This window comes from Haematobia irritans, chromosome 2 (assembly GCF_050003625.1).
Source record: "Haematobia irritans isolate KBUSLIRL chromosome 2, ASM5000362v1, whole genome shotgun sequence".
Classification (NCBI taxonomy): Eukaryota; Metazoa; Arthropoda; class Insecta; order Diptera; family Muscidae; genus Haematobia; species Haematobia irritans.
Genome location: NC_134398.1, coordinates 179,138,260 through 179,149,880, shown reverse-complemented (window position 1 = coordinate 179,149,880; position 11,621 = coordinate 179,138,260). Strand labels below are relative to the sequence as shown.

Below are 11,621 nucleotides of genomic sequence, written 5' to 3'. Positions count from 1 at the left end.
CCAGTGTTGCTAGAAGTAGGGGAAATTCCCTATACACCGAAAAAAAAGTTTACTATTTTTTATGAAAAATTAACTAACCCATAGTAAGAATGACCATGATTTGGCGCCAAAGATTTTTTTCATCTAGATAAGTTTATGATTTTCTTATAAATTAGTTCATGTATTACATCGTATTTTAGTTCATTATTACTATGCTGTGGGAAGAATATAGTTAAACTCATTCAAAATATTCCTGCTATCCGGAAAAATTAACAATTTTTTGGGAAACCTGTATTAAGAAATTGGTTTGAAATAAACTGTTTGCCGGTATAATTTTCAAAAAAGTTGAGAAATTGAGTAATCAAAGGTACAACAAGCCTGTATACAACTAAGAAATTTTTCGTACAAAACAAGTCAATTTTGTATAACCACCAGTATTTTATTTCAAAAAATTATTATTATATTACACAAAACTATGGCTTATGATATACAATAAAGGAAATATTTTTATTAGTACGTTGGACGCATTTACTTGTCGGTAGTTAGTAATTGCTTCTAATTAATTTAAATTTCCATGTTTTCAATTGAATTGTCCAATTTCATCGATTTTGGCTAACTTTTGTTGGGCGGATTTGGCTTATAAGCATCTGAAATTGCAAAGTTATACAAAATATAAGAAAAATATTATTAATTAATTAATTCTATCGTTCATATTGATCTTTAACTTACGGTTTTCAAGAGTATTTCCTAGAGCCAATAAGGATATCAGCTTAATTAGTATTAAACAGTAAGAATATTCAAAAAAATACCATTACGAGACCTGTCTACCTGCAAGTGAAAAAAATTATTTTTAATAAATTGAAATTTTGGTTTTATTAAAAACGGACAAAATACCGTTTATAGAAAAACTTACCACATTGAAAAATCCATCCAGTAGGTACATTTTTGGAATCATATCCATGGACAAATGGGACGTTATTGAAATTATTCTCAGAATATATTTGAAATAAAAAATATTCTAAAATTAGACATAATTTCCACTTGTCAGTATAGCATTTAGTATTTAAGGTGGATATTAAGTTCGAGTTTAGCGGCTAAAATTGCAATTTCCATGATAAGTTTTCTTTAATAATCCATTATAAAAAATAATCTTTATAAAAAACTTGATTTGGGCTATTCTCCATCAAGTTATATTTAAATTTGTATCGAAGACGTATAATTTTATACTTTGCTTAGTGATTTATTTTTAATTTTAGCGGCTAAACTCGAACTTAGTACTCACCTGTAGGAATTGCTGTAACATAAAAAATATAGATTAAAAAAAAAAATGGTTGCTTCTCAACCTGTGATCCAGATGTAGAATAAATATAAATCATCCTATTACCACTCATGTTGTATATTTTTTATGTAAATCAATTTAAAATCCGCACTAATTTTAAACTAACATATTAACAGAAATATACAGTTCTTTAATCTGTTATTTGTTTTTTTTTTTATCAATAAAAAGCGTTTTTGATTCCTCTAACATCACATCATTCACTTCTCAGTTTCTAAAATGTTTCGAAATAAATGTATTTTCATTAATAAACACCAATACCGCACGTACAATTTTGCAAAATTAAATCCACGTGTGCACTTCATAAATGCATCAACATAACTGAATGCAACAATAAAACTCAAAGCCACAAATAGTCATAAGGGATACATACCTGCCGTAAAGAAAAACAACTCCACACACACACACACGATCCCTTTCTGATCTTGCTATTGCAAAAAAACAACTCTCACCACAAAAGATACCAACAACACACAAGGAACATTCCATTGTCTCTAGAATCAAAACAACCAACAACAGCATAAATGACGCAATAACAAACACAAACAATCATACGAGATATACACAAAATGTCTCTAAAAACTCCCTCGCATGATGCACTCACATTTTCCAGTAGCACGTTTATTGATTAGTTGGAATTCTATCTATAAGTTAAGGTAAAATATATACCAAATCTATGAGGAATCTATAAAAAATATATACACCTGTCAAGGATTATATTAACTAATTTTTATTCTATTTTAACTAAAATGTTCAATGTGAGTAAAAACACTCCAACATATAATAAAAAGGGAAATAATCTGTAGGTAGTCATCGTACGAATCGGTAATGTCTTTAAGTTAATTTTTACTACAAAAATTTTTTTCCATACAAAATTTTTTCTTAGTAAATTGTCCACATTTCGTAGTAAGATTTTTATATTGCCCATGTATTTTTATAATAGAATCAACGATGCATTAACTACTGTGTTGGAAATTTATTTAAGGAAAAATCCTTCCCATTTCGTAGTTAGTGAACTAAAAAACATTTGCTGAATTTTTATAAGTTTTGCTTTAGCTAAGTTAATTTTCGTTGTGGTTACGAAAAATGAACTATATTACAGTAAATTTGTTGAACTATGTGGAAGTCAAAATGGTCCTTAAATTTACAAGACACTTTTTTTTCTGTGTATGTAGAGTTTTTCTAATATTTAGCGTCTTGTAGGGACGTAGGGCCACAATGTAGAACATTTTCACTCAACACAATTTGTAATAATTTTTACATTTTGGTGGCTCTAGAGGAGGAAATTAGAAGCCGGCAAGGCTTGATCTTTAACAATGTGTGGTAAACTTTAGTCCTGTAGAAAATTTTGTCAACATTTTATTTCTATAGAACATTTTGTCAAAATTGTATTTCTATAGAAATTTTTTTCAAAATATTATTTCTATAAAAATTTTTCTCAAAATTTTATTTCTGTGGAATTTTGTCTCAAAATTTTATTTTTATAGAATTATTGTCAAAATTTTATTTCTATAGAAAAATTTCTCACAAAAATTTGTTTATAGAAACTTTTGCCAACATTTTATTTTTATAAAGATTTAACAAAAAAGATTACTAATTTGGGTAGAATTCTACCAACTGTGGCAACCGTGGTCGTAATACAAATTTATATTCTAAGTTATATACGTTGCACATTCATGTTTTATGATAATAAAGTACTTAGAACCATTTTTGTTTTGTAAAATTTAACGAAAAATATAGTAGGGAAAATTGTTTGGGAATGTATAGGAAAGTAGGGAACTTTTTTTTTGTCTTTGTAGGGTAAACCGAACATTTTCCCTGGCAACATTGACTATGAGCTATAGTCAGATTGACACAAAGCACCCATAGACATGTACCCCTTAATTTTCTTAAATATGCAACTGCGGTTTATATCCCAGACCTATATGTTACCCCACAAATCCTTATGATTACTAATTTTGTAATGGTGGTTTAGGGTATGATATAGTCGGCCCCGCCAAACTTTCTACTTTACTTACTTGTTTTTTTCATACTTTTAATGGGTAATTTTAATTTTTTGTTTCAAATAAGTTAAAAGCAGAGAAAGAAAAAAATGGTACACATCATTTAAATTTTGTCGAAAAAATGCTAAATCCAATCGGAAAAAATTGTGCATTTTTCAAAATGTTTGAGGTCAAACGTTTCCGACAAGCGTTAGAATCCATTACAAATTATAAAAAATTATAAAAATTATTTATTTGATAAAATATCACAGAATATTTTAATTTACATCCAAAACATTGAATTCGGATCACACCTAAAGAAGTGATGCAAATTCAGTGGAACGACTGTTGTAATGGAGGACTTCCGTCCTATGACAAGCCCATGTTAAATTCATCGCTTCTGCGTCAATTTTGCACCACTTCCGGATCCAAAAAGAACATTTTCATTACTTTTTTGGGACGCTTTTTTTGCTGGGTAGTTATAGAAAATATATATATTTTGTTGAAAATAAATTCAAAATTATTTCTTTTCACCTTGATATACAGGGAAAGCATTGTATGCTAGTATAATTCTGTATTTTTCGCACATGCCAATTTAATGTTGTTTGCCATATGTATTTCATTGTGTTTGCTACGATACTATCAAATGACCAAATTTAAACATTGTTATGGGATATTACGTGGCAATGAATACATTATCGACAGCGTAACTAAATTAAATGAAATACAAATACATACTGCCGAAATTTCGGCCCTGCCAAATTCTATGTACTCTCCATGAAGGATTGTCTACAAAGTTCTACTAAAAACTGTTATCAACAATCGTATTACTTGGGTTGTGGTAACTGTTGCCGAAGGAATGGTATCTTAAAGCTTCTTAAAACTTGGTGCTAATTTCTTATTTAATTGAAGTCTAGTTAATTCAAAAAAGGCAAATTAAGTATCTATCAAAGAATGAAGCTGAACCATTTTTCTACCCTCCACCATAGGATGGGGGTATATTAACTTTGTCATTCCGTTTGTAACACATCGAAATATTGCTCTAAGACCCCATAAAGTATATTCTGGGTCGTGGTGAAATTCTGAGTCGATCTAAGCATGTCCGTCCTTCCGTCTGTTGAAATCACGCTAACTTCCGAACGAAACAAGCTATCGACTTGAAACTTGGCACAAGTAGTTTTTATTGATGTAGGTCGGATGGTATTGCAAATGGGCCATATCGGTCCACTTTTACGTATAGCCCCCATATAAAGGAACGCTCAGATTTGGCTTGTGGAGCCTCTAAAAGAATTATATTTCATCCGATCCGGCTGAAATTTGGTACATGGTGTTGGTATATGGTCTCTAACAACCATGCAAAAATTGGTCCATATCGGTCCTTAATTATATATAGCCCCCATATAAACCGATCACCAGAATTGGCTTGCGGAGCCTCAAAGACAAATTTGGTACATGATGTTGGTATATGGTCTCTAATAACCATGCAAAAATTGGTCCACATCGGTCCATAATTATATATAGACCCCATATAAACTGTTCTCCAGATTTGACCTCCGGAGCCTCTTGGAGGAGCAAAATTCATCCGATCCGGTTCAAATTTGGAACGTGGTGTTAGTATATGGCCGCTAGCAACCATACCAAAATTGGTCCATATCGGTCTATAGTTATATATAGCCGATCTCCAATCACACAAAAATTGGTCCATATCGGTTCATAATCATGGTTGCCACTCGAGCCAAAAATAATCTACCAAAATTTTATTTCTATAGAAAATTTTGTTAAAATGTTATTTCTATAGAAAACTTTGTTAAAATTTTATTTCTATAGAAAATTTTGTTAAAATTTTATTTCTATAGAAAAATTTTGTTAACATTTTATTTCTATAAAAAATGTTGTCAAAATTTTATTTCTATAGAAAATTTTGTCAAAATTTTATTTCTATAGAAAATTTTGTTAAAATTTTATTTCTGTGGAAAATTTTGTCAAAATTTTATTTCTAGAGAAAATGTTGTCAAACTGAATAATATACGTATTTGATCGACTTTTTTATACCCTCCACCATAGGATGGGGGGTATATTAACTTTGTCATTCCGTTTGTAACAGTTCGAAATATTGCTCTAAGACGCCATAAAGTATATATATTCTGGGTCGTGGTGAAATTCTGAGTCGATCTGAACATGTCCGTCCGTCCGTCCGTCCGTCCGTCTGTTGAAATCACGCTAACTTCCCAACGAAACAAGCCATCGACTTGAAACTTGGCACAAGTCGTTGTTATTGATGTAGGTCGGATGGTATTGCAAATGGGCCATATCGGTCCACTTTTACGTATAGTCCCCATATAAACGGACCCCCAAATTTGGCTTTCGAGGCCTCTAAGAGAAGCAAATTTCATTCGATCCGGCTGAAATTTGGTACATGGTGTTAGTATATGGTATCTAACAACCATGCAAAAATTGGTCCACATCGGTCCATAATTATATATAGCCCCCCATATAAACCGATCCCCCGATTTGGCTTGCGAGGCCTCTAAGAGAAGCAAATTTCATCCGATCCGGCTGAAATTTGGTACTTGGTGTTAGTATATGGTCTCTAATAACCACGCAAAAATTGGTCCACATCGGTCCATAATTATGTATAGGCCCCATATAAACAGATTCCCAGATTTGACCTCCAGAGCCCCTTGGAAGAGCAAAATTCTTTCCATTCGGTTGAAATTTGGTACGTGATGTTAGTATATGGTATCCAACAACCATGCAGGAATTGGTTCCTATCAGCCCATAATTATATATAGCTCCCATATAAACCGATCCCCAGATTTGACCTACGGTGTCTTTTGGAGAAGCAAAATTCATCCGATCTGCTTGAAATTTGGGACGTGGTGATCGTATATGATATTTAACAACCATGCCAAAAGTGGTCCATATCAGTCCATAATCATATATAGCCCCACATAAACCGATTCCGAGATTTGGTTTTGGAGCCTCTTGGAGGAGCAAATTTCATCCGAGTGAGTTGAAATTTGGTACATTGTGCTAGTATATGGTCGTTAACAACCATGCCTAACTAGGTCCATATCGGTCTATGGTTATATATATCCCTCAGATAAATCGATTTCCAATCACACAAAAATTGGTCCATATCAAGTTCATAATTGTATATAGCCCCCATATAAGTGACCCCCCATATTTCAATTCTGGCTCTCTACGTACCGTGCAAAAAGTCCATATCGATTCGTAATTATTTGTAGACTTACCTATACATAACTTTTTTGTCTAATATATGCCACGTATGGATTAACTCACAATTTAGAAAACGATGTTAAGAATTTTTAAGATACCACAATCCAAGAATTTCGATTGTGAATGACAGTCTTTCGTAGAAGTTTCTACGCAATCCCTGGTGGCAGGTACATAAGATTCGGCCTGGCCGAACTTACGGCCGTATATACTTGTTTGATTTATGCCCGTATTCGTAATAATTTAATGACAGTTTATCGAAGGAATTTGTATGGCATTAGTAGGTTTAAAGTCTACGTAAACATTTATGAATATGGGGGTTAATATATACCACGTGTGGACTTACATACAGTTTAGAAGACGGTGTTAGGAGGTTTTAAGATACCTTGCCATCGGCAAGCGTTACCGCAACCCAAGTAATTCGATTGTGGTGGCAGTGTTTAGAAGAAGTTTCTAGGCAATCCATGGTGGAGGGTACATAAGTTTCGGCCTGGCCGAACTAACGGCCGTGTATACTCGCTGACAATAAATTTTTTACTCCGGCAGCGGAAGCTTGACGGCTAAGCCGATATAAATTTGTCCATTCCACGGCGGACAATTATCCAATTATCGATTTGAAGTTATTTGAATTGTTATGAGTTTAGTTGTACAACCAATCTTACAATCAAATTTACATTTCGTTAAAATTTTCTGAGCTAAATATCTAAATCTGAACCGATTTTTTCCAAAATTCTATTCTGACCCAAAGCAGGAACTTGTGCCAAATTTGAATGCGATTGGACTACAACTGCGACCTAGACTTTGATTACAAAAATGTGTTCAAAGACAGACGGACAGACGGACATGGCTAGATCAACTCAGGGACCCACCCTGAGCATTATTGCCAAAGCACCATTTACACCATTTCTATCTTGTCTCCTTATGGGTGTGGCGCAGGGTATAAAAAATGTGGCCTATATGTAATTATGGACCGGCATGAACCAAATTTTGCATGGTTATAAGGAAACATATACAAATATAGTAGCAGGCCATTATTTAAGGCTCGCTTAGACTACCCGGTCCATTGTGATACTACAGTGGTGATGTTTTTTCTTATCTATTTTGAGTTGAATGCCAAGGGACCTCGTTTTTATACCCACAATCATAGAATGGTGATGGGGGTATACTACTCGTAAGTCTGGCAGTCTGTCTGTTGCACGCTACAGTCTTCAATAATGACGATATCGTTCTGAAATTTAGCACAGATTCGTCTTTTGTCTGCACGCAGGCCAAGTTCGAAAATGGGCTATATCGGTCCAAGTTGTGGTATAGCTCCCATATGAACCGATCCTCTGATTTGGGGTCTTGGGCTTCTAGAAACTGTAGTTTTTATTTCATTTGTCGGAAATTGGAAATCTAACACATCTACTTGAATTCGAGCCTGAATATAAAAATTGAAGTTGTCATTAAAACCTTTTCAAAGGACTTTTATAGCACATAATGGGTGATACGGTCAAAATTTGGTCAAGGGATAACGCGTGTAAATCGGTGAAATCGTTTATTTAAAAAATCAAATTAAATTTATTTTTCAAGTTCAATTAGTATAAAATTCTGGAAAAATATTCAGTTAGGCTTTCGCTTTTCCAAATCCGAATTGCCGGGCCTCACGCTTGACACCTGCCATCAGATTTTGTACAGCCACCTTGTCCACCTTCTTCGCCGCAGAAAGCCAGTTTGCCTTGAACTGCTGCTCGTCCTTAGCAGTTTTTTGGTGTTCTTTAGGTTCCGCTTGACAATAGCCCACTATTTCTCAATTGGGCGTAGCTCTGGCGTGTTGGGAGGGTTCTTGTCCTTGGGAACCAACTGCACGTTGTTGGCGGCGTACCACTCCATGGCCTTTCTACCGTAATGGCAAGATGCCAAATCCGGCCAAAACAATACGGAACAACCGTGTTTCTTCAGGAAAGGCAGCAGACGTTTATTCAAACACTCTTTCACGTAAATTTCTTGGTTGACAGTCCCGGAAGCTATGAAAATGCTGTTTTTCAAGCCACAGGTACAGATGGCTTGCCAAACCAGATATTTCTTTGCGGACTTTGACAGTTTTATGTGCTTGAAAATATCTGCTACCTTTCCCCTTCCTTTTGCCGTATAAAACTCCTGTCCCGGAAGCTGCTTGTAGTCGGCTTTGATGTAGGTTTCGTCGTCCATTACCACGCAGTCAAACTTCGTCAGCATCGTCGTGTACAGCCTCCGGGATCGCGCTTTGGCCGTCGTATTTTGTTTATCATCGCGATTTGGAGTCACTACCTTCTTGTAAGTCGATAGTCCGGCTCGTTTTTTGGCTCGATGCACGGTTGTAGACGATACACCCAGCTTATTTGCGGCATCTCGGAGAGAGAGGTTAGGGTTTCGCTTGAAACTACCGGAAACTCTCTTTGTCGTCTCAGCGGCTTCCGGTTTTCGATTTCCCCCCGATCCAGACTTCCTGGCTGTCGACAAACGTTTCCCAAACACTTTAATTACATTTGTAACGGTTGATTTGGCAACTTATAGCGATTTTGCCAGCTTTGCGTGCGAGTAGCTCGGATTTTCGCGATGCGCGAGCAAAATTTTGATACGCTGCTCTTCTTGCTTGGACGGCATTTTGACAACTGAAGAGTGAATTCCAAAATCATAGGAGCAACATTCTACACACACACACCTTCAAAATGAGGGGTGTTCAGGTTTTTTAAATGCAAAATTGAAAGAAATACGTCAAGTTTATATTGACCAAATTTTGACCGTATCACCCTTTAAATAGATAATGTGAACTTGTTTCATAGAATTAAGTACGATAACACAATTTTATAAGAGAATTTTGTCTTACTTTAATTCTCCGCTTCTTTGCTTCGGAATAAATACCAAAATTCATTAGTGTAAAGACAAAATCTTTGGAACCTGGCATGCTTTTTTTACTCACCACCATAGAATGGTGAAGGTGGTATAATAAGTTTGTCATTCCGTTTGTAACACATCGAAATATCGATTTCCGATTATATAAAGTATTTATATTCTTGATCAGGGAGAAATTCTAAGACGATATATGCATTTATTTTTACCGGTCCATTTGGTAAGGCATCAATATAGACCGATTTCTCTTCTTGAGGGTACACCCAAAGAAAAAAAAATTTTTCCTACCGAATAATATTTTAGACAAACGAAAATCCCCTTTCGTATAAAGTATTTTCGTTTAGAGTACATTAATACGAATTTTTGATAAGCGATTCAACGATTGTCTCTAAAATTTATGTCAAAAGCAAACTTTGCTTGTATAAAATTTCGTTCCTCATAAAAGAAAACTCTTCTTTCAGTGTATAGCAGGCGCACTCCTCATGAAAATTGCTCTAATCATTTAAATAATGGCGGTAAAAATCTACAGATTTAAGATTTCAAATCAAGGCGTTATTTCATCATTTGCACGATATGTTTATGATTCCTCTAAAACTCAAACTAAATTGGTTCTTATAACTGCATAATATGATCTAGTCTTCATAGGTAGAATCTTTTAATTTATCTTCGGGAAGCATACTGAATGAACTGATTTTCTTGGGAGGATATTTGTCATCAAATCCCTTGAAATTCTATATATTATCAACTAACCCGCTACGACGAAGAGTTTTCAAAGTAAACTATTATATATGATTCATGGTGGTTTAAATACCCAACAGATTCGGCCCGGCCGAACTTACTGCTGTATATATTTGTTTCAGTGTATTTTTATTGAATATAACCCTTTATATGTTGCACCCAAAAAAAATTGAAGGTTTTGAAATGGTATCGAAAATGTAGATCTACAAAAATATGCAGAGTATAATATAGTCGGACTCGTCCGACGTCAGACTTTTCTTAATAGATTCATTTGATTTAAATAATATCATTTACTTAGCGATTCCACAAAATTGATTTTAAATAAGACGAATTTTATGCCACATTTAATAACATGATATTCAATTCCTGCATACTTTTTTGCATTTCATTTGCACTCTTCTTTAGTAAAAGTTGAGGTTATTTGCCTTGAATTTAGAGAATTCCTTGTATTTATTTCCCCTTTACCCTTAACGTTTCTAGTCTACCAAAAGGGAAACCTTCAAAAAGATATGAAATATTCAAAAAGTTATTTTTCTTTTATCTCTTACTTTGTTATGGGGTTATTTGAGTTTGATAAAGAAAACGAAAAACAGTGAAATATGTTCCGCACAGTTAAGTTTTGGAAATTGCATTTGCTTTTTTAGTTATTTCGTTATTTTCCTTCAAATTTACCTCGAACAATACCTGGGTATAGGTTTGAATGAGGAGGGGGATATAAAAAGTCAATATTTCATGAAGTTGAAATAAACAAGGGTAACATGTAAATTATTGAGGGGAGATAAAACGAACTTTTGGATAAATACTACGCAAAAGTCAAAGTATAATGGCAGGTGAAAACAGGATTTCATATCGATTTAAATTATTATCAATATAAAGGATTCTAGTAGGGATGCTAAAAGACATGGTGATGGTAAGAAAAAACTAAATATATATTTGGTCATAAGTCTAAGTATAACAAGTATATACGGCCGTAAGTTCGGCCAGGCCGAATCTTATGTACCCTCCACCATGGATTGCGTAGGAACTTCTACTAAAGGCTGTCATCCACAATCGAATTACTTGGGTTGCGATAACACTTGCCGATGGCAAGGTATCGTAAAACTTTTTAACACTGTCTTCTAAATTGTAAGTTAGTCCATAAAGGGTATATATTAAACAAAAAAAAAGGCCGATTAAATACGTATATAATTCAGTTTGACAAAATTTTCTATAGAAATAAAATTTTGACAAAATTTGCTATAGAAATAAAAACTTGACAAAATTTTCTATAGAAATAAAATGTTGCCAAATTTTCTATGGAAGTAAAATGTTGACAAAATTTTCTATAGCAATAAAATTTTGACAAAATTTTCTATAGAAATAAAATGTTGACAAAATTTTCTATAGAAATAAAATGTTGACAAAATTTTCTACAGAAATAAATTTTTTACAAAATTTTCTATAGAAATAAAATTTTGACAAAATTTTCTATGGAAATA

At 33.8% G+C, this 11,621-nt stretch overlaps 1 long non-coding RNA gene across 1 annotated transcript; it reads right to left on the bottom strand.

Annotated features, from left to right (window-relative positions):
• Positions 1 to 466: 466 nt before the first annotated feature.
• On the bottom strand, positions 467 to 997 carry LOC142224394 (uncharacterized). The gene is made up of 3 exons (XR_012719144.1): positions 893 to 997; positions 709 to 807; positions 467 to 626 (listed from the first exon to the last, which is right to left on the bottom strand). It is a non-coding gene; the product is annotated as an uncharacterized LOC142224394 (long non-coding RNA).
• Between the last annotated feature and the right edge of the window lie 10,624 nt (positions 998 to 11,621).